The sequence below is a fragment of the Chiloscyllium punctatum genome, chromosome 23, assembly GCF_047496795.1.
Source record: "Chiloscyllium punctatum isolate Juve2018m chromosome 23, sChiPun1.3, whole genome shotgun sequence".
NCBI classification, from domain to species: domain Eukaryota; kingdom Metazoa; phylum Chordata; class Chondrichthyes; order Orectolobiformes; family Hemiscylliidae; genus Chiloscyllium; species Chiloscyllium punctatum.
This window is the reverse complement of record NC_092761.1, coordinates 61,378,217-61,404,277: the sequence shown is the minus strand read 5'-3', so window position 1 is coordinate 61,404,277 and position 26,061 is coordinate 61,378,217. Positions and strand designations below refer to the sequence as shown.

Below are 26,061 nucleotides of genomic sequence, written 5' to 3'. Positions count from 1 at the left end.
AGCTTCCACCACAATTTCATGCACTTTTCAGGTTCTAAGTGCAGTGTTTCCACATGTTGCCAGTAGTTATTTTGCCAATCATCTTAATCTACTGTTCCTGGTTCCTGCTCTGCTGTCAATGAGAACAGTTTCTGTCTGAATCTGCTTTGTCTGTATACCAAATAGATTAGATTAGATTACTTACAGTGTGGAAACAGGCCCTTCGGCCCAACAAGTCCACACCACCCCGCCGAAGCGCAACCCACCCATACCCCTACATCTACCCCTACCTAACACTACGGGCAATTTAGCATGGCCAATTCACCTGACCTAAATAATAATCACCTAAAATAATTTTTAAGCTCTTTCAAACCTTCTCTCAACCTTCTCTTCTTCTCCAATCTTTCTTCAAAACCAGAATTCCTCATTCTTGTAACCAGTCTCAAAGCTTTTCTGCACCAACTCTGAAAGCCTTTCCAAAGCACAGTCTGCAGAATTAGACCCAATACTACAGTTCAGGCTGATCTAGTGTTGTATGGAAGTTCATTATAAGTGTTTTTGCATTATATGCCTCAATTTATAAAGTCCAGGACTACTTGTCCTTTCTAACTTCCTTGCCTCCTGAACCAATTTATGTACTATATGCCCACAGGTCTCTGTTCCTGTAACTCTTTAAGAACGTATCATTTATTTCAAATTGCCTTTCCTCTTCTTCATCATCTCACATTAAATTTTCTTCATTACATTTCATTTGCCATGTGGCCACCCATTCCATTGCCCCTGTTCTCAAGTGGTCTATCCTCTTTACCAGAGTCTGTGTCCAAGAATGTTCAGGACCCAGTTCTGCTCATTTCTGAGCCAAGTGTTAGTTACCATCATTGTATCATATTCCCACATGGCTTTTTCACAAGGGCAGATAATTGGCATTTCCAGCATTGTGGAAATAAAATCAAAATGCTGGCAATACTGAGCAGATGTAGTGGCAACTGGGAGTGTTAATGTTACAGGTTGATCGCTTGCCATCAGAAGGTAGAGTGTGTGTTTGCTTATAGTCCATGTTCTTGTCCTTATAAGGATGTCCCACTTATACTTGAACAAACTGGACTTGCGTAAGTTGACAAGGGCCATTTTCAAGCTGACTAACTCCCATGATCCTATTTATAGACAGTTAACCTAAAGAGGGTAATAATTGCTTCACCCTCTTACCTAAAAAATGAAAATTCCATCAATTCCAATCTTGAAAATTCCAATTGAGCCAGTATCAGTTTTTTGCAGGGAAGATACTCACATTTCTATTAAATCTTTCTCAGAAAAATGCCTTCCTTGGGTGTCATTCCTTACCAGCCCAGCTCTAAACTCAAGATTGTGCTCCTTGTTCTGGATTTCCTCTCCAAAAGAAATAATGCCTCTGCTTTACCCTCACCCTTGATTTGGAGGAGCCGGTGTTGAACTGGAGTGGACAAAGTTAAAAATCTCACAATATCAGATTATAGTCCAACAGGATTATTTGGAAGTACTAGCTTTCGAAGTGCTGCACCTTCATCAGACGTTTGTGTGATTTTAACTAAACGGAAAAGGAATTCTAAACTGAAGGGAATGCAAATCAAGACTACATAACCCTCCCTGATGAGTTAACTTTTTAAGACTTGGGATTACAAAACAGATTCCGCACTGCACCTTTCCAAGGTCAATTTACCTTTTCAGAGATGAGATTCTTGAAAGAGCACACTGTTCAAGACGAAGTTCGGATGAGGCTCGGTACACTGCCTCATTTTCGAATTCTAATCTCTTGAGATAAAGACCAACATTTTGTGCATCTTGATGATGGAGTTTTGCACCAGTGGCTTGCTTTTTAGCACCAAAAGAAGTAGATGCAGAAGTGGACTATTCAGCCCTTCAAGCTTTTTCTACCATTCAATAAAATCATCGCTGGCCTTCTTTTTAGATTAGATTACATTACAGTGTGAGAAACAGGCCTTCGGCCCAACAAGTCCACACCGACCCGCCGAAGCGCAACCCACCCAAACCCCTTACCTAACACTACGGGCAATTTAGCATGGCCAATTCATCTGACCTGCACATCTTTGGACTGTGGGAGGAACCCCACGCAGACACGGGGAGAACGTGCAAACTCCAGGCAGTCAGTTGCCTGAGGCGGGAATTGAACCCGGGTATCTGGCGCTGTGAGGCAGCAGTGCTAACCACTCTCAATAACCTTTGGTTTCCCTAACCTAATGACAATCCATCTATTGAGTTGAAAAGTGTGGTGCTGGAAAAGTGCAGCAAGCCAAGCAGCATCCGAGGAGCAGGAGGATCGACATTTCAGGCATAAGCCCCTTCTTCAGGAATCTCCACCTTAAAAATATTCAATGGAACTCTATCTTTGTGCTGATTAAGGTGAGATTTTATATCAGTACTGTAGAATGGGAGGCTTCCTATTTCAGAAACTCACAGCAGAATCTTAATGCTTTTGAAGATTTTCTGTTAAAAATCACACAACACCAGGTTATAGTCCAACAGGTTTAATTGGAAGCACACTACCTTTCAGAGCAACATTCCTTCATCGCTCCGAAAGCTAGTGTGCTTCCAATTAAACCTGTTGGACTGTAATCTGGTTCTGGGTGATTTTTAACTTTGTACACCCCAGTCCAAGACCAGCCCAACACCTGCATCTCCAAATCAAGATTTTCTGAGGTTGCAACAATGAGCAGGTCCTGACCCCATCTGAGTAACCAAATTGGAGAGTGCAGTCTAATGGTAGGGAGTAAGCTCTCTGTTTAGCTGAGTAAATGAGCCTGTAACAATACCCTGATGGGCAGCCCCATTGAGAGAGGTGAGCCTCACTACATTTCGTAATGAACATGATCTTCTCAATCAGCAGCAAAGTGATGGAAGCACCTTTAAAAATAAACCACAAATCAACCTGTTCAGACATGTCACAACACACAGGCAGGACTTGAACCTGGGCCTCTGGCTTGAAGGTAGGGGCAATATTGCTGGACCACAAGAATATTTTCAGAGGAGACATGCAAAACCTCAAAACCCTCAGGGAGGGAAAAAAATGGCCTCATCTCTGTCTTGAAAGGATGACTCTTAATTTTAAGAGACCCCAGTTATGGATTCATGCATAAGAGTAGACACCTTTTCTAGGTCCAAATGGTCACCTTGGTAATTTGTGTCACTAAATCTTTTGTTCCTCCATTACTCCCAGTTTCTCAACATTGTGAAAGTATTTTGATGTGCCTCTCTTGGTTCCACTCCTTGCATTTCCCTACAATGTACCTACAATAGTTTTACCGACACACTTGGTCTGTCTACATCCCATAAATTACTGTACATTCTGAAATAAAGGACTGTAGTTCCTGGAGACCTGAAACACACAAAAAACAGAAATTGCTGGAAAAACCCAGCAGGTCTGGCAGCATCTTAGGAGAGAAAACAAAGTTAATGTTTTGAGTCCACTTTATATTATACATTCTAACTTAGGTGTCAACTGCAAACTTGGATGTACAGCTTTATTCCTTGATCAGAACATTACCAGTGAAAAAGCTGAGGGGCCCCGGTACTGATCCATAATGAAAATCACTTGACAATTCCCACCAATTAGAAAATGACCTTTTCTTTTCTCTCTCATGGACTCCTGCCTCTTCAAACTGACAACAGGTTAAGTTGAACACTGAGCGACATTCTCCCAGAGTTTAGTGACTCTTTAGCAGGGCTGCAAAAAGCAGCCTCATGAAAGGCAATGAAACTGGGTTTTCCACCTTGAGTGATCTGACAAAGTTCCCCATTGCCTCTTCCCACGACAGAGAAAAACAGCTTGTTCCTATTGGAATGCCTCCAAAGCAATCACATTGACTGCAAAGCCTCAATCACAAATCTTAACAACCATCGACACCAGTGAGTTTCTCTGTGAAGCTGCATTTATCAAACTGCTCTGGTGTGAAAAGAAGCCACTTTGCCCATTGAATCTGCAGGAACACTCCGAACAGCAGCCCACCCAGAACCAAACCACACCCATCTTATCCACATAACCTTGCATTTTCCAGAACTAATCTACCTAACCTGTACATCCCTAGACACTACAAACAATTTTCCATGGCCAATCCACCCTAACGTCCATACCTTTGGTCTGTGGGAGGAAACCAGAGCACATGGAGAAAACCCACGCAGACACAGGGAGAAGGTGCAAACTCCACAGACCAAGGCCTTTTGGCCTGAGGGTCCCTGGCGCTATGAGGCAGCAGTGCTAATCACTGAGCCACCACGCCACACTTGTCAAATGCTAAAGTGAATCCCATTCCCATCCCTGAGAAAAGCAGTTCATTAGCTTACTGGCCTCTGATATAAAACCCATTCCTACTCAGGCATATTCCCATCCCAGCCAACAGCAGAGAATGAAGACCACGAGCAAAATTTCGATTTGAATCTCTGATATTCAGATACGCATCTATAATGTTAAATTATTGGTTTTAATCAGGTCATTGCTCAAGTCAGTTCTATATTAACAGCAGCTGGGTCAATAATACATTACAATGGAAACTGGAGTGCCGATGTGCTTCTGGGAGCAGTGCCCCTACTGTTATCAAATATCTCAAAGTGCATGAAGCACATCTCAAAATTGATGTTACTTCATGTTTTTTAATGCAGGAAGCTGTCTGCTCTGGTGAACAGCCAAATACTTCTTTGTGCTGATTAAGGTGAGATTTTATATTGGTACTGTAGAATGGGAGGCTTCCTATTTCAGAAACTCACAGCAGAATCTTAATGCTTTTGAAGATTTTCTGAGGTTGCAATAATGAGCAGGTCCTAACCCCATCGGAGTAATCAAATTGGAGAGTGCAGTCCATTGATGGAGAATAGGCTCTCTGTTTAGCTGAGTAAATGAGCCTGTAACATATACCCTGATGGGCAGCCCTATTGAGGGAGGTGAGCCCCACTACATATCGCAATGAACATGATCTTCTCAATCAGCAGCAAAGTGATGGAAGCACCTTTAAAAATAAACCTCAAATCAACCCGTTCAGACACGTCACAACACACACCTGGGACAGGCAGGACTTAAACCTGGGCCTTCTGGCTTGAAGGTAGAGGCAATATTGCTGGACCTCAAGACTATTTTGAAGGAAACCAGAGTTTCAGGTAACATGTTGTATGACAACCCAGGATTTGAACCAGAGTTCTCTCACATATTCAATGAAAGGCAGTGTTCAGGCTTCGGATAACAAGTGAAAGGCAACAATTGTTGCACATGGGTGCCAGTTAACAATCATCTCTGAAAGACATTAAACACACTGCCTTAACATTCAATGGCACCAACACGGAGTCCCCTGCAATCAACTTTCTGGAGATAATGATAAACCTGAAATTGACTGGGTCAGCCACATGATCACTGTAGCAAAATAGCAAGAACAATTCCAAGAGGTTGGGAATGATCACTCGCTGTTGCCTGAAAGATTTTCCAGTATGTGCACAGTGGCTCAATGGGTTAGCACTACTGCTTCATAGTGCCTGGGACCCAAAGTCGATTCCAGCTTCAGGTGACTGTGTGGAGTTTGCATATTCTCCCCATGTCTGTATGGGTTCAGCTGGGTGCTCCGGTTTCCTCCCAGATGCCAAAGATGTGCAGGCTCAGTGGATTAGCCATGGGAAATGTGAGTTTGTAGGGATAGGGTGGGTGTTGAGTCTGGGTAGGATACTCTTCGGAGGGTCAGTGCAGACTCAATGGGCTGAATGGCCTCTACTTGCAGCATAAGGATTCTGTGATTCTGACCTGCAAGGCACAAGTCAGAAGTGTGACTGTATACTCTCCATTTGATTGAATGAATGAACTCTAACACTCAAGAAGCTCAATACTATTTTGGACCACGGCACTCTCTTAATCAACAGCTCATCGGGTCATTTAAACCTTCACTCTCTCCACCACTGGTGTACTGGGTTGGCAGTGCATGGCATGCACACAAAACACTGCAGCAACATGTCAAATCTTCAACAGCACTTCCCAAGCCCCAACATCCTGAAGGAGGACAAGGGAACAATGGAACATGCATTAACATGTAAACTCCCCTCTATCCTTCCTTAGAAATACATCCATGTTCCTTCATCATAGTTGGGCCAAAAATCTATAACTCCCTCTTTAATAGCACATGACCTTCAGCAACACTACTATTTCTCAAAGGTAATTATGGACAGGCAATAAACATTGGCCTTGCTAGTAAAGCCCACATCCCATGAATTTTAAATCCCATAGATTTTAAAAACAGAAGAATATATTCACTCCATTAACGTGAACAAGAATCTGGGTCCCCGAGAAGAAAGTAAAGGATTTTTATTCATCCAGATTGCATAAATACATATGCCCTTTATACTGAAAATTTAAAGAACCTAAAAATTCATATAATTTTAAGAAATTGCTCAAAGTCATTCTTGCTTCCTCAGTATACTAGTCAACGTAAGAGCTGACAATTGAGTCCTCCTTCAACATTACTGAATTGCTGTACTGAATACACAATGACAGTGTTTAAGCAGAGATGTCAAATCAAAGTCTCTCAACCCTCTTTGTTGGCCGTCAAAAACTGCATGCCACTATTTTGAACAGCAGGAAAGTTTGCCAAGTGCCCAGGCCAATTTTTATCCCTCAGTAAAAGAAACAGATCAACTGAACTTAAGGGAGGCATGGTGGTACAGTGGTCAGCACTGCTGTCTCACAGCACCAGGAACCCTGGTTCAAATCTAGCCTCGGGCAACTGTCTGTGTGGAGTTTGCACATTCTCCCGGTGTCTGCGCGGGTTTCCTCCAGGTGCTCCGGTTTCCTCCCACAGTCCAAAGATCTGCAGGTTAGGTGGATTGACCATGCTAAATTGCCCAGGGATGTGCAAGCTAGGTGGGAAATGTGGGATTACAAGGATACCGTAGGGAGTGGGTCTGGATGGAATGCTCTTCAGAAGGTCAGTGTGGGCTGAATGGCCTGTTTCCACACTGTGGGGTTTCTATGATTATCATACTGCTGTTTTTGAGAGCTTACTCAGCACAAACTGGCTGTCACATTTTCTACATTAGGATGTGAATACACATCAACCATGAGCGTTTTGGGAACATCCTGAAAACATGAAAGGAGCTATACAAATGCAAGTACTTTTTTTTATTTTCACCAAATACAGGCCTGCAACTTTCCTTCAATATTTTATCAGAATCTGGCCAAAGGCTCATTACTTATAAAGATTTTACCAGCATACCTGTCAAAGTGGGTAAGGCTTATTGCTGGGACAGCCATTCTGGGCTTATTCCTTAATGTGATTGACATGCTTCATCACTACAAAACATCTAGTTAGTCGCTCCCAATGAAACTGGATTTCATCCATCACAGATTTCATCACCCCTGCTCTAACTGTGGCCACTCGGCTGGTTGTATTAGCTCAGCAATGGTTAATTTATTGAGCAACACATTGCACAAGTCACTCAATTTTCAACACTTCCTTAATGTTACATATGTGGGATGATGGGAAAACGCTAGGAGTAGATTCAAGTTTCTTAAACAAGCAAAAGTGTCACTTGGATTAGCTGAGCCTCCGAGGAATCGCTTTCCCACTAAATAAACCATACTGGAGATATTCCCTTTTCAGTTTCCAATTTCCTGTTGTGAAAACATAACATGGGATTAACAGTGCCCAGGCCCCTCAGTGTTTTCAACACGAGCCATTACAGAGTGTCACAAGGGAAAACAAAGGGAAATGTAATGTTTACACTGTTTAAAGTAGGGCAAAGCCACCCATTCAGAAGGCAAATATAAAGCTAGAGAGGTGAGGCCGCAAGATAAGCAAATACACCTATTGCTGAAATGAGGAATGCACTCCAATAGATATTCACTAGAACATCTTAAACCCACTTTGACAGGAACATGCCAGCAATGCTTTAATAGTAACACCCTTAGCTCTGAGGAATGTGATTAAATTCCAAGCATTTGAGTACAAACCAAAATTGGCATTCATTTGTTGCAGTGACAAGGGATGAAGCACTAAACCTATTCTTAGGTAGATACAAGATATTCCACAGCACTACGTCAAGACATGGCTCAAAGGCCCTGCTCAATATTTAACCATTAACCCACAGTGGAAGCATTCCTTTAGTAACAAGTCAACTTTAATAACAGTTATCAACATATTCTCACTAGTGGCACAGTCAACTTGGTTTTGGAAGATTGTGGGTCCAAAATGCAATTCGAGAGTTAAGTAATCAAGGGTGGCTGCTCAGTGCAATAACAAAGGTGTGCTACATTGGCAGAGATGCAGCCTTTCAGATGGGAATCTAAAACAGAAGTTTACATCCACTTTTTAGCTTGCCATAAGTGATCCCATGAGACTACAAAAGGAAGATTGAACCTCACTTCCTTCATTAACAGGCTATGATCTTTTACCTCATGCTGTCCATGCAAAATTGGCTAATGCATTCTTCTGAAACAGCATCAGTAACTGTACGATAAACATAAGGTAACTCAAGGGATCTGAAGCGACTCCTGAAAGATAATGTTGGGTGCTGAGTGAATATGAACTCTCTCATTCTCTTTGCTACCTGTCAGAGAGGTAAGCAACAGGACTATATCCTGTTAAAAAAATGGAACTGCACTATGAATCAGTACTTCAGGGAAAATGGGCAAAAGAAAAGGATTTAAAATAATATTAGACAAGGAGCAGAAAACTGATCATACATTGGAAACAAAAGTAGCACTGAAGGTAATAAGGAAGAAAGGCTTGCATTACTTAGCATTTTAGACAGCACTTCTTATGACCTCAAGTCATTTTAGGTACTTCACAGCTAATTAAATACTTTTTGAAGAGAGGTCACTGTTGTAATATGGCAGGAAATCTGTACACAGCAAGGACCCTCAAACTGAAACATGCTAAGGATTCAATAATCTGCTGAGAGATATTGAAAGAACTTGACAATACATACATAGCATAGAACACTGCTGTTGTCATGTGAAAAGGTCGTAGGAGGCTTTTACAGAACATTTCTATTCAGACCACCAGTATGACCCCAAACTTTGAATAACCCCACATTTTAATCAAATTGCTGAAGAAACTTTCTGTCATTGTCTCTGATCTCCAGCATCAGCAGTTGTTTTGTTTTATCTCATTTTAATCCTCAATCTCGCTCCCACTCTGGCTTCTCGGTCTCTAGCCTCCTGAACGCTACCAAACAAGCTCAACGCAATTACAACTTTCAGTTAGTGACTTGCTTTCTGAACTCAACACTGGGTTCAAAAATCCCAGACTGTATCCTGTGCTGCCACTGTTTCCTGTGCTTGTGCTAACTTTAGGTTTCCTTGTCTTCTTCGCTTTCAGAAGGCAGCAGTGCCCCCACTCTACCATTCAACTGGACACTTCGTTTTCTTTTTAATGCCACTTGTCCCCATTTCCAATCCCTTTGACCTTTGCAATATTAACCATAATCTCTTCCACCTTCCACACAAGCCCTTGTCACTTTTTACCTACCTTCCTCCCTCTACCTTTCGAAAACATATCCTGTTTCTAACTTTCTCTTGGCACAGATGTTGCCAGAGCGACAGAGCAACACCAGCACTTTTTATTTTCTGTCTGACAATGTCAGCCTTCAGTTTCATGGCTGCATTATGAAACTGAGTTTTACACATTTTAAAATCTATAACAGGCCTTTAAAAAGTCTCTCTCTCACTGAATGGTGTCAGCTTTTCGACAAAACAAAGTCATTCTATCTGCTGATTGTCCTACCTCTTCGCCCACGCTGTGGTGATATTGCAGAGGAGATGGTGCTCCCCAGCCACACCAGTGTGTAGAGATTAACTTTGTTATTGAGTCTCTAGGTATGATCAATAGAGAAAGACTGATAGATTTCTGATCGCTGATGACTTTAATGGATAGCATGAGAAAAAGACACTGTGGAAAGTGATTAACCATGATTTAGAATGGTTGAGCAGGCTTGAGGGGATGAGTCCTGCTACTATGTTCCTTACTACAGTTGGATCAGGTCAGTATGGTCAGAAACTATTACATTGGAGGAACAGCAGCCTTCTTTGGAACAGTGGTATACACCAGCATGAAGAAAGCTCCTTTAGCCCGTTCCTTCTTTCAATCACATTGTGACTGGTCACTACCTCAACTCTTTTTAGTATTCAAGTGGTGCACTGAACTGAATCTACAGCAAAATTATAATTGTTTGTCTTTTTTAGCCAGTTGAAAACATACTACATGTGATAGGATTACTGCACATCAGAGACAGCAGAAATATGGCAATGCTTCCAGTTATGAAGCTGAACATAAACCACAGCATCCCCAGTGTGCTACCCATTCAACCTCATCAGTACAGCCATTTATCACCCCACACTGCAGGCCTGACACGTACTTTATAAAGGCGCATGGACTTTATTGCTCCCATTACTGGAAAAATCCAATAAAAATGTCCAACAAACAAAGTGAATGGTTGTCACTGCTCACTCGCACATTGTGATATCAAGAAGATCCCAGATTCAGTCTGGGTGTTTAGTTAGCTGCTCACAGCCCGAGTGATGAAACACAATCAGCTTCAGCATGTATGGACCAAGAACGCGTGCAGAATGTTCCACCTCACTGGGGTATCCTACTGGAAATCAAACACTGCTATGCCCGGAGTTGTCAGAAAAGTTACAGATTCTAAAAAGTATACAGAATTCCCCAATGTGCCTGACTATCAGATCAAAGTTTACAGAAAAAGATTTCTATACCTAACAAGTATTACTGCAAATAAATAGACTCTAACTGCAGGCAACTAATTATGAACTGTCAGCATATAACTCTACTCATTAAAGCTCTAACCTCTTATAAACTCCTCTACCCCTGTCTATACACAGATACAGACAGACATGGACAGGAAAGAAAAGATGTTCATTATGGGTTGACAGTAAGCCTGGGAAGGCATTTCCGTATGCACAGAGTTTGTTGAGATAATACCTGAGCAAATCACAATGCTGCTTCTCAATCTTTCTTCTCCAGATGCTTTCATTTGTCTGCAGGAGCCACAAGATGGCTCACTCACATTTATAAAGGCCTCCAATTTATCAGATAAAACTTATAGCATCTGCTAAAGGCAAATTAGACTGGTTTTCTACAGGCTTAGATGGGGTTTCCATAAAGAACAGAAACAGCTTCTGAACTAATGTAGATCGGATGACTTCTCATTATCTTGTTCAGAGTCCCAAACTGTTCAACTACCAGCAGTTGTTGACAGGCACAAGGCCTCTGTCATCAATAATTGGTCACTAGTCCACAAATCAATCAGCAACTTCTTGCCAGTGAAACCTCCATTTGCATATACTCAGGCTTCAGTTTGTCTGCAATTTTACACCACTACTCCTGTTTGGACCAGCAGCTGTGTAAATAGTACTCACAATGAGTGTCAGGTTCCTTGCACTCACAAAATGTCTCAATCCCTTAAAAATCCTTGGTGTTTACAACTGCTCTTTTCCCATTTTGGTCCACATCAAAAATACAGATAAAGTAAAAATGTACAGACTTTACAAGGGGGGGTCCATATTGGTTATCTCTGTTAGAACATATCCTTGAAACGACTGGTGGAAGATGGGGATCAGATTTGGGTGCAATACCTTCACCCACTGGAAAATTGTGTTGATAGCACCCATGCAGCAGAGTTGATCTTGCGTGTGTTCAGCAATGCTGCTCATTTGCACATTGCTCAAGCAGTCAGAACCTTAGGATATCGCAAAGCACTTTACATCCAAAGATGTACTTCTGGTACATTTGGTACTTACAGCACTGCTATCGATGCAGTACTATGACGGAAACACAGCAGCCCATTTATATGCAGCAAGCTTTCACAAACAACAAGTAGACTTTCTTTATCCATTCATAGAGCTGTGGGCTTCACTAGCCAAGCCAAAAACTATTTGTAATTACCTTTGAGAAGGTGATAGTGAGCTGTCAGAGTCCATATGGTGTAGGTACACTTAGTTCTATTCAGAAGAGAGTTTCAGCACTCTGACCTGGAGATATATTTCCAAGTCAGATTGGGTGAGTGGCTTGGAGGGAAATTTATAGATAAATACTTGTACCAGATGGCAGAGGTCATAGGGTTTGAAGGTGCTGTCAAAGGAATCGGGATGAGTTGCCACAATGCATCCATCCTGTAGATGGTAAGTACTGCTGTTGCTACGTCGGTAGTGAAGGAAATGTATGTTGAAGGTGATAAGTGTGGGCCAATCAAAAAATAAACAAAAGAGAAAGTAGTAAACTGTAGTCAAATTGATCTGGTATCTCTTTTCACTAAAAAGTTGAAATCAATATTAAAGCCGTTCTGAAGAAGAATCAAAATGGTGACTCTGTTTTTCTCTCCAGAGCTGTGCCAGACCTGCTGAGTTTCTCAGCATTCTCTGTTGTTGCTTCAGAGTTCCAGCTTCCCCAGTAGTTTGCTTTTCAATGCTAGAATTTATTCTTTTGAGTTCGATGCCATAAGAGATGTCCAGCTCACAGTGTTACAATCTCCACCAGAGAGAGAGAGAAAGGAGATAGACTCTAAATTCACCCCTGCCTGAATGGTTACTGAACTCCATGCCATTGTGATCAACCCATCCACACTGGCTACCCAGCCAGCTCAGTGCACACAGAGTCAAAGTTACGGTTACAACATACATGGCCATTCTTTCCATCAGATAGCTGAGCAGGAATCTCTCTCATGCTTACTAATTGCCATCGGTAAAAGATGGAGGAACTTCAAGTTAATTCTCAACCTGTTTTGCTGCATTTCCACTGCAAAATGCTTGACCATCTAGTCCTGAACCCATAGCATCTGGTTTAGAGGCTGGGACCTTACCCACAATGTTGCCCAGTCTATTAATAAGGAAATCTTAATAATGGGCTTAGGAAACCATAATATGATCCAACAAAGTTAATATGGTTTTATGAAAGAGAAGGAGTGATTGACAAACTTATGAGAGTTTATTGAGAATATAACCAGGAGGGTTGATAAAGGTGAACCAGATGATGTAGTTAACTTGGTTTTCCCAAAGGTATCTGAGAAGGTGCTGTACAACGGGATACTATGCAGAATAAAGGCTCCTGGAGGTGGAGGTGGAGGTGGAGGTGAAGCATTGGATACAAGATTGCATGATGCACAGATAGCAGAGAGCTTTCAAGTTGGCATATTGTGACTGTGTCCTGAGTGGTGCAAGTGAATTACAATCTACATTAAATGATTCAAACAAAGAAAAAGAGAGTAATATATCTAAGTTTATTCTGGATTAGTGGTGCTGGAAGAGCACAGAAGTTTAGGCAGCATCCAAGGAGCTTCAAAACCAACGTTTCGGGCAAAAGTCCTTCATCAGGAATCCCAAAACGTCGATTTTGAAGCTCCTTGGATGCTGCCTGAACTGCTGTGCTCTTCCAGCACCACTAATCCAGAATCTGGTTTCCAGCATCTGCAGTCATTGTTTTTACCTATCTAAGTTTATTGATGATACAAAGTGGGAAATATTATCTGTGTGGAGGACACAAAGGAGCTGCAGAGACATAGAGATATAGTCCAAATATATAGGTAATAAAGCAGCAGACGGAGAATAATGGGTAAAGTTTGAGGGTATTCATTTTGGTACTATCAGAAATGCAGAAAATCTGTCTAAAGAGTGTGAATCTTCTGATCTTGATGTCCAGAAGAACTTACCTGTACTTATACCAGCAATACAAAGTTACCATGCAGGTACAGCAAACAATAAAGCAGGCAAACAGCATGTTCTCCTTTATTCTAAAAGATTACAGGACAAGAATAAGAAAATCGTGTTGAAATTAAGCAGGGCTTTGGTGAGACCTGGGGTATTTTGTGCCAGGTGGTGCCCATGTTTAAGGAAAGACATGCCTGCATTGGCAGTAGTTACATCAAAGCTTCACTAGACCGGTTCCTAGGATGACAGGGTTGACCTCTTGAGAGCCTGAATAAATTGGGCCCATGCTGTCTGAGGTTCAGAATGAGAAGAGGTGATCACTTTGAAATGAGATGCTAAAGGGGCTGGACAGGATAGACACAAAGATGGTCTCTCTCAGCTGCAGAATCTAGAACAACAGATAGCAGTCCCAGGATAAGGAGCAATCAACTGCAGCGGGTTGTGGACATTCCATCGTTAAGGCTGGGATTTTTGGTGTCTCAGTGAAGGGACATGAGAAGCAAGTGTGAAAGTGAAACTGAATGGTGGGGCTCACTCCAGGAGGATCTAGCTTCCACTCCAGCCATGCTGGGAACAGAACCTTAGCAAATGAACCCATCCCCCACTGCACACCACATCGTAATCCCAGTGGATAGAACAGTCACTTTCCCCTTGCAGGTTCGGTCTTGAATTTTTAAAACACTAAACCCATTCTACTTAATAATGCACATCACCAGGTAATCTCCTTTCATTAAAATTACTGACAGACAGGGCATCTTTACAAGGCATTAAATCCACTGATAATAAAGAGAGTGCAATGCTCCGAGTGGACAAAGCAAAGGGACCACATTCTGTTAAACAACGCTTAGTGCACAGTGAGGAGGAAACTCCTTGAACCAGGAGGTGGACAGATAGAGATATGCTCCAGACTTATTGAAATTGGTACATCAACAAGTTATTTTTAAAAAATGAAACAGAAGTTCAGCCTGACATTTCAGGTAATAAGTGCTTTAGGCAATTGAACCATACAGAAAAGAAAGGTGCTCAGTTTGATTCAATTAGCTTTTTCCAACAAGGGTAATTTCAGGATAACTGTGATTAGCCTTAGCACCATTAGGCTCTCATGGTTGACTGCTATAGCATCAGTTCAGATGAACAACATTCCTGCAGGACTTCTAGGTCAGGACATGTTTGAACTGGGCTGTGAGCACAGTCACATGGTCTGCCTGATGCTCATCTTTAGCCCAGCTAACTGGATGAGCCACTGGAGGCTATCCAAGGAATTTTTTTCCTGGACCTCTGGTGGTCAGGACAGTGAAATAAAAGCACCCTCAAATATAGAATGAAACAACTAAAGAATGCTGAAAACGACACTGCAGACATGGCTCAGAGAAATCCCAGAGGACTCGTGACTGGGTCATTGAGTCGGAGCTGGAAACAAACACTGAGACATGTACTGATCCTGGAAAATGATTTACAACTCCTGGATTAGGAAAATCTACAGTGAAGTCTAAGTGCGCCTGGAATGCACAGGTCTCCTGCAAAACTGCCCAAATATCATTACAAAAGAGTGGCAACCAGGTTTCAGGACTGCAGTCAATACTTGTCAGCAGTCCAAATTAACCTGGTCCAATTAAACTTAAAAATACCTCAGCAATCCATCTCTATTGGTCACATGTATTATTGTCATAACTTTCTACATGGTAAAAACAATGACTGCAGATGCTGGAAACCAGATTCTGGATTAGTGGTGCTGGAAGAGCACAGCAGTTCAGGCAGCATCCAAGTAGCTTCGAAATCGACGTTTCGAGCAAAAGCCCTTCATCAGGAATAATTTTATTCCTGATGAAGGGCTTTTGCCCAAAACGTCGATTTTGAAGCTACTTGGATACTGCCTGAACTACAGTGCCACTAACTACTTGGCCACTAACCAATTCAAGTCAGCAAACAGGAATAATTTGTAAATAGATCAGAGGCTGAAATGTCTCATTTTCAGCTGAAGTATTTTGATGAATGAGGTTTACGGCTTCTAATCTGCTATGGCTTGCAGCAACTTTTTCCTACCGTCTTGACTGCTGCTGGGATCTTGACCTTCACACCACTGGTGGCATATTTAAAATCCAGATGCTTCAGACATAGCAAACCAGGAAGTAGCCCTCACACTCTGGAGACTGATTATTATTAAGGAGCTCAATAGATAGGAAAACACAGTCCCCAGTGTGCAGACAGGGACCTGGAGACGTTCGTGGGCAGGTTGAAGGAGGACAGTCCTTTCTCTAGCTGACTACCAGACACATGCAGTTGGAACACACGTTGCAGCTCAGGTTTGTGCTGTGTCCCTGGTGTAAAGGGAGGTCCAGCAATGCAGGAAGAAGATCAGTGAAATTTGATGCTCATGGGCAAGTGACACAATCTTCTCTCTTCTTCAGACACACAGAGCCAGCACTCAGTCTAATTCTGCAAACACACCTTATCAAAACTCATGGACCATAACTCTCAGTTGTCATGCATCATGGTCACCAAACAGCTCTCACTCAATTTATCCTCCCAAACTATCACCCTGTTTGCCCACTGCACTTCCTATCCACTCACTGACCACAGTTCACATGCACTCCTGTTCTGAAGAAGGGTCACTGGCCTCGTAATGTTCACTCTGTTTTCTCTCTACAGATGCTGCCAGTCATGCTGAGTTTCTCCAGTGCTTTCTGTCTTTGTTTCTGCTCATGAAACATCAATAACATAGAACTCAGTCCCCCATTCTGCCATATCACATGAAAGTCTGGCCCAATCCCCAGAATTTCTCTCCCAGCACTTGGACTGATCTACCTTAATCCCCAAGACAGTTTACACTTGACCTGCAAGACTGCAAGGACATGGATTCCCAGACTTGGATAGGACCATGAGCCTGACTCAGCATGGCCAACCCACGAGTGTACACAGACCCACACAACCATTCATCCTTCCTTCATTACTCTCCTGTGACTTTCACATCTGGCCCTTTGCTTAAAGCACACACAGCAGGTTTACTGCATTAGCTGGTGGTACTCATTGCAGTTGGATGGTAATATAGCCAGACAGATGACAGAGAGGTTGGACATAATTCAAAGAAGGACAACAAAGATAGTATATCACTTTTTGTCATAATCGTGGAGAAGGTTATTTGAAACCTTGGTAAAAGGTAGTCCAGCTCTGTGGCAGGGTGGAAACCAATCTGGAAAGATGCAAACCAGTGCCAGGGAAAAGATGAGAAGTGGAAACATAAGGAGAGAGACAGACAGACAGACCATTGTATGGTCTCAATCTCAGTGACAGAAAAGTCCATGAGTCAACTGACACTTCTTAATGAAAGTAAGGATGGAGTCATCGAAGGAGAGGATATGAAAGAAGAGGGAATATTGGGGAATAAAGTTGCTCATATTTATATTAGTTGATTGTAACACAAACGATGAGTACATTCTGCTGGTGAGCAGAAATTAAGTACTCATTGAGCTTGCTCTCTGTACACAAATGTCTGCTCTTCTGGGAGTCATTTGTAAAACTGTAACTTTCCCTGCCAAACAAGTGTCACGTAGTCATCCCTTAGGATTCCAAAGCTGTCACAGCCACATAAAATTATATTTGATAGCCTAGATAGTTTGAAAGAGTTTTGATATACCATCAGTGGACTACTCTTGCTGGGGAAATGCTTTCAGTTGAGTTGACCAGTCTTGATATGGGGGTGGGGATGAGGGAGATTCCCATTGAAGTCTCATGAGCAGGTGGTGTGACAAAGAGCAGTTCCCCACAGAATTTTTCTGACACTGTTAAAACAAGCTAGTGCATGTTTCTCACCTATCACTCGCCCATTCCTGACTGCTCAGTGTTCAGTAAAGAATATTACCCTCATCACTCAGCTCCTAGTAGCCACTTGGTGCAAAGTGGCTCTACTGCAGGTGGATCCCTATTTTGCAGCATGAATGGGCAATGGCACAGAGTATGAAATGTAAATGTAAGTCCTGTTCTGTTAGTAGAAGGGGAAGAAAATAGAATAGGGAAAAGAAGTAGGTATGGTACCAGAATAAGAAAGAAAATGAGAAGTAAAACATCCCAGATTTATATAATATTTGCAGAAGATCCCAACAATATATATATTTTTTATAACATATTTTTAATAGTTTATAAATTGGTTCACTGGTGTATAGATAGCACTCGCAGCTAATTGGCACACAGCAAAGTCCCATACAATTCAACGTTACCCTTCTTTTGATGATTACAAATAACAAGCTGTTGTATTTCTCCATAATCAGTATTTTGGCAAAGGGGCCCATCTCATAGCAATCCATGCACATTGCTTGTGATAGCTTCCTCAAGGTGTTACAGTTAGCTGATACCTTCTCAGGGGAAGCAGCTACTAACCTGAGATGTTCCCCATCTATCCTGGGATGATGGTGCATCCGCAAATTGTCATTTGATATTCATTAGTGCTGGGTTTTCTGATTACAATTCTCCCCTGCAAGATAACCACAATTTTCATCCCCTTCCAATTTCTCAATGTTTTGAGCTTATGCTCAAAACATTGACTCTCCTGCTCCTCAGATGCTGCCTGACCTGCTGTGCTTTTCCAGCGCCACACTCTTCGACTCTGATCTCCAGCATCTGCAGTTCTCACCTTCTCCTACAAGGAGTAGGAGGCATATATTCATTAGTCTTCAATAATTTGCTCCCTTGCTCATGATCAGAAACCATCTCTGCCTTCCTCACTCAAGCCTCAAATCATTCTCATCGCCATACCCTCTCCAACATTCAGATCCCCATATCCATCACAGTGCTATTCCACCAAAGGGTTCTGCCCAATGCATCCCCATCCTCCTTTCTCTCTTGTTCAAACCAGCCGATAAGCTGTCGGTTGCTCCTTTTTCCTGGCAGCCGGCTGGGAAGGAGTCACAATAAATTCAGTAGGAGCTGGGTTCCCTGCATTTCTAGGTTTCTCAAATTCTACAGAGCCCCAACTTCCCACCACTTCACCATAAGTATCAGAGTTCAAATTTAGAAGCATCACAGTATTTTGAAAATAATCCCACTTGGTTTAAAGCTCTAGTCAAGCTGGTTAGGAAGTCGTCCTCATTCAGCAGTGAGGGCATGCAACACTAGCGAAAGACGACATGCCATTCTTTTTAAGGTTTTTCCTTTGATTGCTCTGTTGATTTGTCCAATCCACAATCTGAGAACTCAACCAAAAATCATATCGAGGTCACAAACAGTGGAGCTCAAGGTACATCTATTGGAGCCAAATCTTGCAGCTACCTAATCTGAACAAGTGCTGTTCTGAATATTCCATTTCCCTTTGTAAAAGGAGTGTTCATCTACAAAAACAGAAAATACATTCAAAAGATTCCTACTGTGAATGGATATTATAACTAAATCGACCTTATGTGTTTGAACAGAAATGTCAGCTTCTACAACAAGTTTGCAATATTAACCACATTATAGTCAGGTAATGCCATGCACCGTTTTACAATCATGGAAACGTGAAAGCAAATATAGACAAGGGAAGATTCACATTTACTTCTTTTATGAAAATTGTTGAATGGAATAAATATTGGGATGGTTTGTACATATTGTTAAACAGGAAGGTTTTTCTTACACTCTTACATAGGATGTGGGCATCACTGGCTAGGCCAGCACTCATAGCTCATTAGAAACAACCACATTTCTATGGGTGTGGAGTCACATGGAGGGTAAACCAAGTATGGATAGCAGTTTTCTTGCATAAAGAACAGTAGGATTTGACAGCAATCAGCAATCCATGCTTACATTAGACTCTTAACTCCAGATTTTTATTGAATTGAAATTCCATCATCTGCCATGGCAGTATTTGAACCCGGTCCAATAGTCCAACAATGGGTTTCCACGGTGGCTCAGTGGTTAGCACTGCTGCCTCACAGCGCCAGGGTCCCAGATTCCATTCCAGCCTTGGGCGACTGTCTGTGTGGAGTTTGCACATTCTCCCGGTGTCTGCGTGGGTTTCCTCCAGGTGCTCCGGTTTCCTCCCACAATCCAAAGATGTGCAGGTTAGGTGAATTGGCCGTGCTAAATTACACCATAGTGTTAGGTGCATTAGTCAGAAGGAAATGGGTCTGGGTGGGTTATTCTTCGGAGGGTCGGTGTGGACTTGTTGGGCTGAGGGGCCTGTTTCCACACTGTAGGGAATCTAATCTAATACCACAAGGCTGTCACACCACCCTCTAAAGCACCTTTGTGGGCACATCTACAATTACAAATTTGTGCTGAATGTTATCTGCACAGCAAACTAATTCACTAATAAAATCAACTAGATCTTTGCCTCATTCCCTTGTGGTTCCAAGTGCTTCCTGTCTAATCCAGTTTGGTGACTTCATGACCCAACAGCTGCAACCAGCTGGATGTTCTCTTCCTGTTTGATCCTCATTAGTGTGGATCATTTTTCTAGGAAGTAAATATCTTTGTTCAATCTACATTCAGGCTGGTTAGGACAAATACCAGGGATTCACATGGGGTCTGCTAACATTCCTTATGCAAAATCTTGCCACCAATGTTCAGAAAATCGTTTCACAGTTCTGGTGCATATATTGTTTATTGGAATTCCCATTAGCAATCCATTACAGTCCAAAGAAAATGTATCTTTGAGATTGCTCAGCTACATAAGTGAGAGTTGCAGTGTCCTGAGGATTGAATAAACCTAAGGATGTACTGGAATGTTTAATTACCCACAGAAGTAGGGTTATATGTTTCAAGTTTCTTTTGTGCTGGAAAAGAGCCACAAGTTGAAGCAATTTCAACATATTCTCATCCTTTCATGGTGCTGTAGATAAACCAACTTCTCCCTTGATACATTAACAATGCCAGGCTCGAAATCATGTTAACTCGCTGTGTTGGTGCATTGTTAAGTTATAAAAATCATAGAAGAATTCATAGAATCCCTACAGAGCGGAACGAGGTCATTTGGACTATCAAGTTTGCACTGACCCTCTGAACATCGTCACACTCTCACAACCGCCACTCTGTCCCCATAACTCCATATTTACCATTGCTGGTGGGATGGTAGGTGACAACAAGGGGGAGCCTATTGCTGTTGTAGGAAGGAAGACAGGAAATGAGAGCCGCAGTTTGGGAGATAGGTTTCCCCAGCACCATTGTTGACATAGCCCTTAACTGGGTCTGACCTCAGTTGAGGAAGAAGGTGGACATTTTGGAAGCCCATTGTTAAAGTTGGCATCGTCAGAGCAGATGCGATGTGGATTTCCAAAGCCCACCAACAGGACCCAATGTTTCTGCCTGCTCCTTCCCCACAAAACTTCTCTCTTTCTATCTCCTGCACTTCCGCCCGCACCCTCTCTTCCCTCCTGCAGCAGCAACAGGCTCCCCCTTGTCCTCAGAGACTGTGAAGTCTACAGATGCTGGAGATCAGAGTCGAGAGTGTGTTGCTGGAAAAACACAGCAGGCAGGAAGCATCCGAGGAGCAGGAAAATCGACATTTCGGGCCGGAGCCCTTCATCATTCCTGATGAAGGGCTCTGGCTCAAAACATCGATTTTCCTGCTCCTCGGATGCTGCCTGATCTGCTGTGCTTTTCCAGCACCACAGTCTCAACTCCGTCTTGTCCTCACCTACCATCACACCAGCATTCACATCCAGAGAGTCAGTAACCTCCAATTCCACCACCTCCAGCGACATGTTACCACCAGACACATATACCCTTGTCAGCCTTCCACAAGGAGTATTCCCTCTGGGACACCTTGTTCCATTCTCCCTTCACTCACCACACCACCCACAGCCTCACGGCACCTTCTGTCACACCTGTCCTCCCTCCTCACTATCCAAGGGACCAAACACACCTTCCAGGTGAAGCAGCGCTTTACCTGCCCTTCACTCAATCTAGTCTACTGCATTTGCTGCTCACAATGTGATCTTGTCTACTTTGGGGAAACGAAGCACAGGCAGGGAGATTGCTTCACAGAACACCTCCGTTCTGTCTGCAAAAAACACCCTCAGCTTCCAGTTGCCTGCCACTTTAACATAACTCCTATTCCCTGGCCAACATCTTGGTGCTGAGGTTTGCTGCAGAGTTCCAGCCAAGCTCAGTGGAAGCTGGAAGAACAGCACCTCATTTTCTGCTAGGGGCCCCTGTAGCCCTCTGGACTCAATATCGAGTTCAATAGCTTTTGGGCTTGAGCTCTCCCATGTCCTTAGCCCGACTCCCACGCATCAAGTCTTTTTATCACACAGTCTGCTATTACACACAATCCATTGCTAACCACCAACAGTCCCCATTAATAGCTTTTCACTCTCCTGGTCACATCATTATCCATTTTTTTATCTTTCAACTGTTCTTCTCTCTTTGGGCTCTATCTCTACCTATTGTTTACTCTTTACCCCCTCACCCTACCCTATCCTCTGCACATAAACTGACATTTCTCCAGGTGCCATCAGTTCTGAGGAAGGGTCCAAAACGTTAACTCCGATTTCTCTTCACAGATGCTGCCAGACCAGCTGAGCTTTTCCAGCAATTTCCAGCTTTTGTTATTGATTTCCACCATCTGCAGTTCTTTCAGTTTTTAATTTAGCACCTTCAAGATGTTTGGCAAGACTTCCTATCAGCAAGTTGGTCAGCTGAGCTGTGAAGCGGTATCACGGGTTAAACTGGCCAAGAGAATATTCTTCTTGTTTCTGTCAATCAATCAATCTCCACCTTAACAACGTTGAGTCCCTGGTGGTTTGAGGCAAACCAGACCCGCGTCACAACCCTGAGTAGTTCATCCTTAAATCAAGGAGCAGCCAATATACATTAGACAGTGTGTCCATGGGATTTAGTTTGACAACTTTAAGCCAGTCCCTTTCTCTTGCACCTGGATGTACAGAACTTGTTCCTGGCAGCAATTGCTATGGTTTTGTGGTTGTGTTTTGCCAACTCTGGAATTGATTCCTATCTACGATACATCTTCATTCAGAGGCAGCAAAGCCAGGGCTTGCCTCAGCTCCTGCCCATATTATACACATCAAAGTCACAAGCAACACCATATCAGCTGTTCGCTTTTCAAAGCGGAACAGTGTGCAGTGGATCCTCGAGGCGCAGAACATCATGTTCAGGGAATTTGCCGGACATCAATGTTGCCCTAATGAATGCATCTATTGTCAACCAATCAAGGATTCAAGGACATGGCCACCACAACCTCATGGATGAGAGGGTTTGGAAGGAAACAGCTCCGGTAGAGATATAGAAGGACATCCAAGTCTCAAGCTGTCACCTTTCTTGATTGTGTCATTTGACAATCACCAAGACTCCTCAAAGTTTTCTCTCTTATTCCTTTGTGCTGAAAATGCCAGCCCTCTCCTCCTCAGCACTAAGTCAACACTGCGTTGACCCCAAAATTCATCACATGGTCTCCTAATGTTTCTTTATAAGAATCCTAAACCTTCACAGTACCTCACATTCCTTAACTTTTCTTTACCTGACAATCTTTGTTATCTAATAACTGCTTTCTAATTAACTCAGTCTTTTCTCATACTAGCAGGTTCTTATAGGCTTTCCATTTCTCAATCAGAGAAACGTTCATTTATTGAGTTGTCTGTCACTGTGGGACTGGGGTTTTCTTTTAGAAGCAGTCTTAATCTCCATAGTTCTTAGTCTTCTTTATGCATTCTTCTCCCCTCGCTAGGGTAATGATTCATAGGGCATTTGTGATGCCCTGGATCTCAACCAATCGTGGCTCCTGAGTGATTCCAGACAATAACATAGCATGGAAAGAGAGGGGAGACCAGCATAGTGAGAAAAATAGACAACCTAATTTCACAAGTTACCAGGTTTGAGAGGGAATTTGGATTCAATGAGTATTTTCAACCTCTCTGCTTGGATATGTTCTAAAATTATCTGGTGCAGGTAGGACTTAGGACAATGAACTTCTGGGCCAAGGCCGGGATGCTCTTACTGCACCAGAATAGCTGAAATTTGGATTCAGTAAGCTGGTGATTAGATTCAAAGTCACAGCACCCAGAAAAATGGAAAAAGCAATAGGGTTAGAGACATCAAGGTGGAGTAAAAATTCGTATCTAATGGAGAGTTTGAGTTGATCGATTTGTGATCTATTAAAAATAAAGAGGTTGAAGTCAAATTTGAAGTACAAATTGTGAGGCAGCTATCTGCCAGGGAGTTAAACTCCAAATGTAATGATGCACAATACGTGTTTACATAAACAGTGTAGGGCACAATAGCTAACTCCAGAATAAACAACGTCCCCTTATTCTTATTTTATCAGGTTAATCAGGATCACAAATTAAATTCTTGTTCCAGCTGGTCCCCGCAGTATTTTAGGCCCGTTCCGGTGACTCACACGCATCTGTATTAAAGCCAGCAGGAACACCATCAATGCCCCATTCCCTAAGAAGGTTCCGGAATGAAACTTATTAAACTATCAGTAACAGATGACTTATAAGGGCTTTTTTTTTCAGAAAAAATACATTGCTTTTTAATGCCATTTTATATACTGTGAAGGAATTTTACAAGAAATGCTCATCTTAGTTTATGTTGTAAGTAATCCTACAGAAAGAATACAAGATGTAGCACATTGTTCATGATTAACTGCGAGTGCACTTGTAGCACACATGGTGCACACATCAGTATAAAGCTGACCCAGATTCTTAATACGTTGGCAAACGCCCCTTTCCAATCCAGCCAGACTGTGGATTTGGTAAATGACTTTCCAGGTGCAATGTCACAAGGAGATCTGTCACTTAGAAAAAAACTGATCACATGGAGCGGTGAAAATGTTAAGATTTGTACAGGTTACTATAGAATTCAGAATATATTTCATGTTGTAGTTAGGCCTCTACAGATACACAGACTTGGATTTTTGCATCTGGACCGGTGAGACCTACCGAATACTGGGACTGGAGTCTCCCTCCCATCAATCCGTGCGAAGCGATATCGTTGATCAGATTTGTATGAAGTAACTGTGGCCCTTGCAGTGAAAGGGGAAGGTCGAGTTGGGAGTGGGATGGGAGGGGGAGGGGCATTTGGTGACTGAATTGGGAAAGAAACAATCCCTGAGAGGGTCAAAAGCATGACCAAGAAGGGAAGCATGTTTTAATACCTTATCTGGTTCTTGAAAGATGCTCTGTCAGGAGCTGATTTCACCAGAATGTAGCTACTCCTGGCCCCAGAAGGCTCAAGACACCCTGCAGTGCAGCGATCAAACAGGTGACATATCGGCACAGTCAGAAAGCACTAATGCCTGTGCAGGAATGGGAACCAAAGTAGCAGGCATTTGAGCCTGACAATTGGTGGGTGACTCCTGCTCACCCATTGCAGGTTTAGGAGATCATTGACACCTAGTCCCCACCAAATAAAATGCCCTCACTCTTTTGAGGTTTTGCATTCAATTGTTTTACCACAGAACCAATGCTGGCTGGCAGGGGTAAATTCACATTTGAGTTGAAAATGTGTTGCTGGAAAAGTGCAGCAGGTCAGGCAGCATCCAAGGAACAGGAGAATTGATGTTTCGGTCACATTTGGACAGGATGGGGAAATGCAGTTACTCAACAATTCTGAACTTTAATAATTGTAACTAAATCCATATTGAAAATCACATGACAGTCAAAGAGTTACATTGAAATGCAACAAGTGACTAGTCAAGTATTCCTGCACACAGCCAGAGCTGCAGCTTGCAATGATCAGAGAACTATCAGAGAAGTCCCAGAAAAAGCTGGATTTACCTATTCAAAATTTTAGATTAGATTAGTGTGGAAACAGGCCCTTTGGCCCAACAAGTCCACACCGACCCTCCAAAGAGTAACCCACTCAGACCCATCTCCCTCCGACTCATGCACCTAACACTATGGGCAATCAAAGTTTGGGAGAAGATTTGTAGCTTGGGTGCTCGTTGTTGTGGTTCTGTTCGCCGAGCTGGGAATTTGTGTTGCAGACGTTTCGTCCCCTGTCTAGGTGACATCCTCAGTGCTTGGGAGCCTCCTGTGAAGCGCTTCTGTGATGTTTCCTCCGGCATTTATAGTGGCCTGTCTCTGCCGCTTCCGGTTGTCAGTTCCAGCTGTCCGCTGCAGTGGTCGGTATATTGGGTCCAGGTCGATGTGTTAGTTGATAGAGTCTGTGGATGAGTGCCATGCCTCTAGGAATTCCCTGGCTGTTCTCGGTTTGGCTTGTCCTATAATAGTAGTGTTGTCCCAGTCAAACTCATGTTGCCTGTCATCTGCGTAATTTGCTACTAAGGATAGCTGATCGTGTCGTTTCGTGGCTAGTTGGTGTTCATGGATACGGATCGTTAGCTGTCTTCCTGTTTGTCCTATGTAGTCCTATGAAATGACACGACCAGCTATCCTTAGTAGGCACACACGCAGAGGACAGGCAACATGAGTTTGACTGGGACAACACTACTATTATAGGACAAGCCAAAC

At 42.8% G+C, this 26,061-nt stretch overlaps 1 protein-coding gene across 24 annotated transcripts in view; it reads right to left on the bottom strand.

Annotated features, from left to right (window-relative positions):
• pknox2 (pbx/knotted 1 homeobox 2) overlaps positions 1-26,061 on the bottom strand; it is a 462,769-nt gene that overhangs the window by 168,441 nt on the left and 268,267 nt on the right. The window lies entirely within an intron of this gene.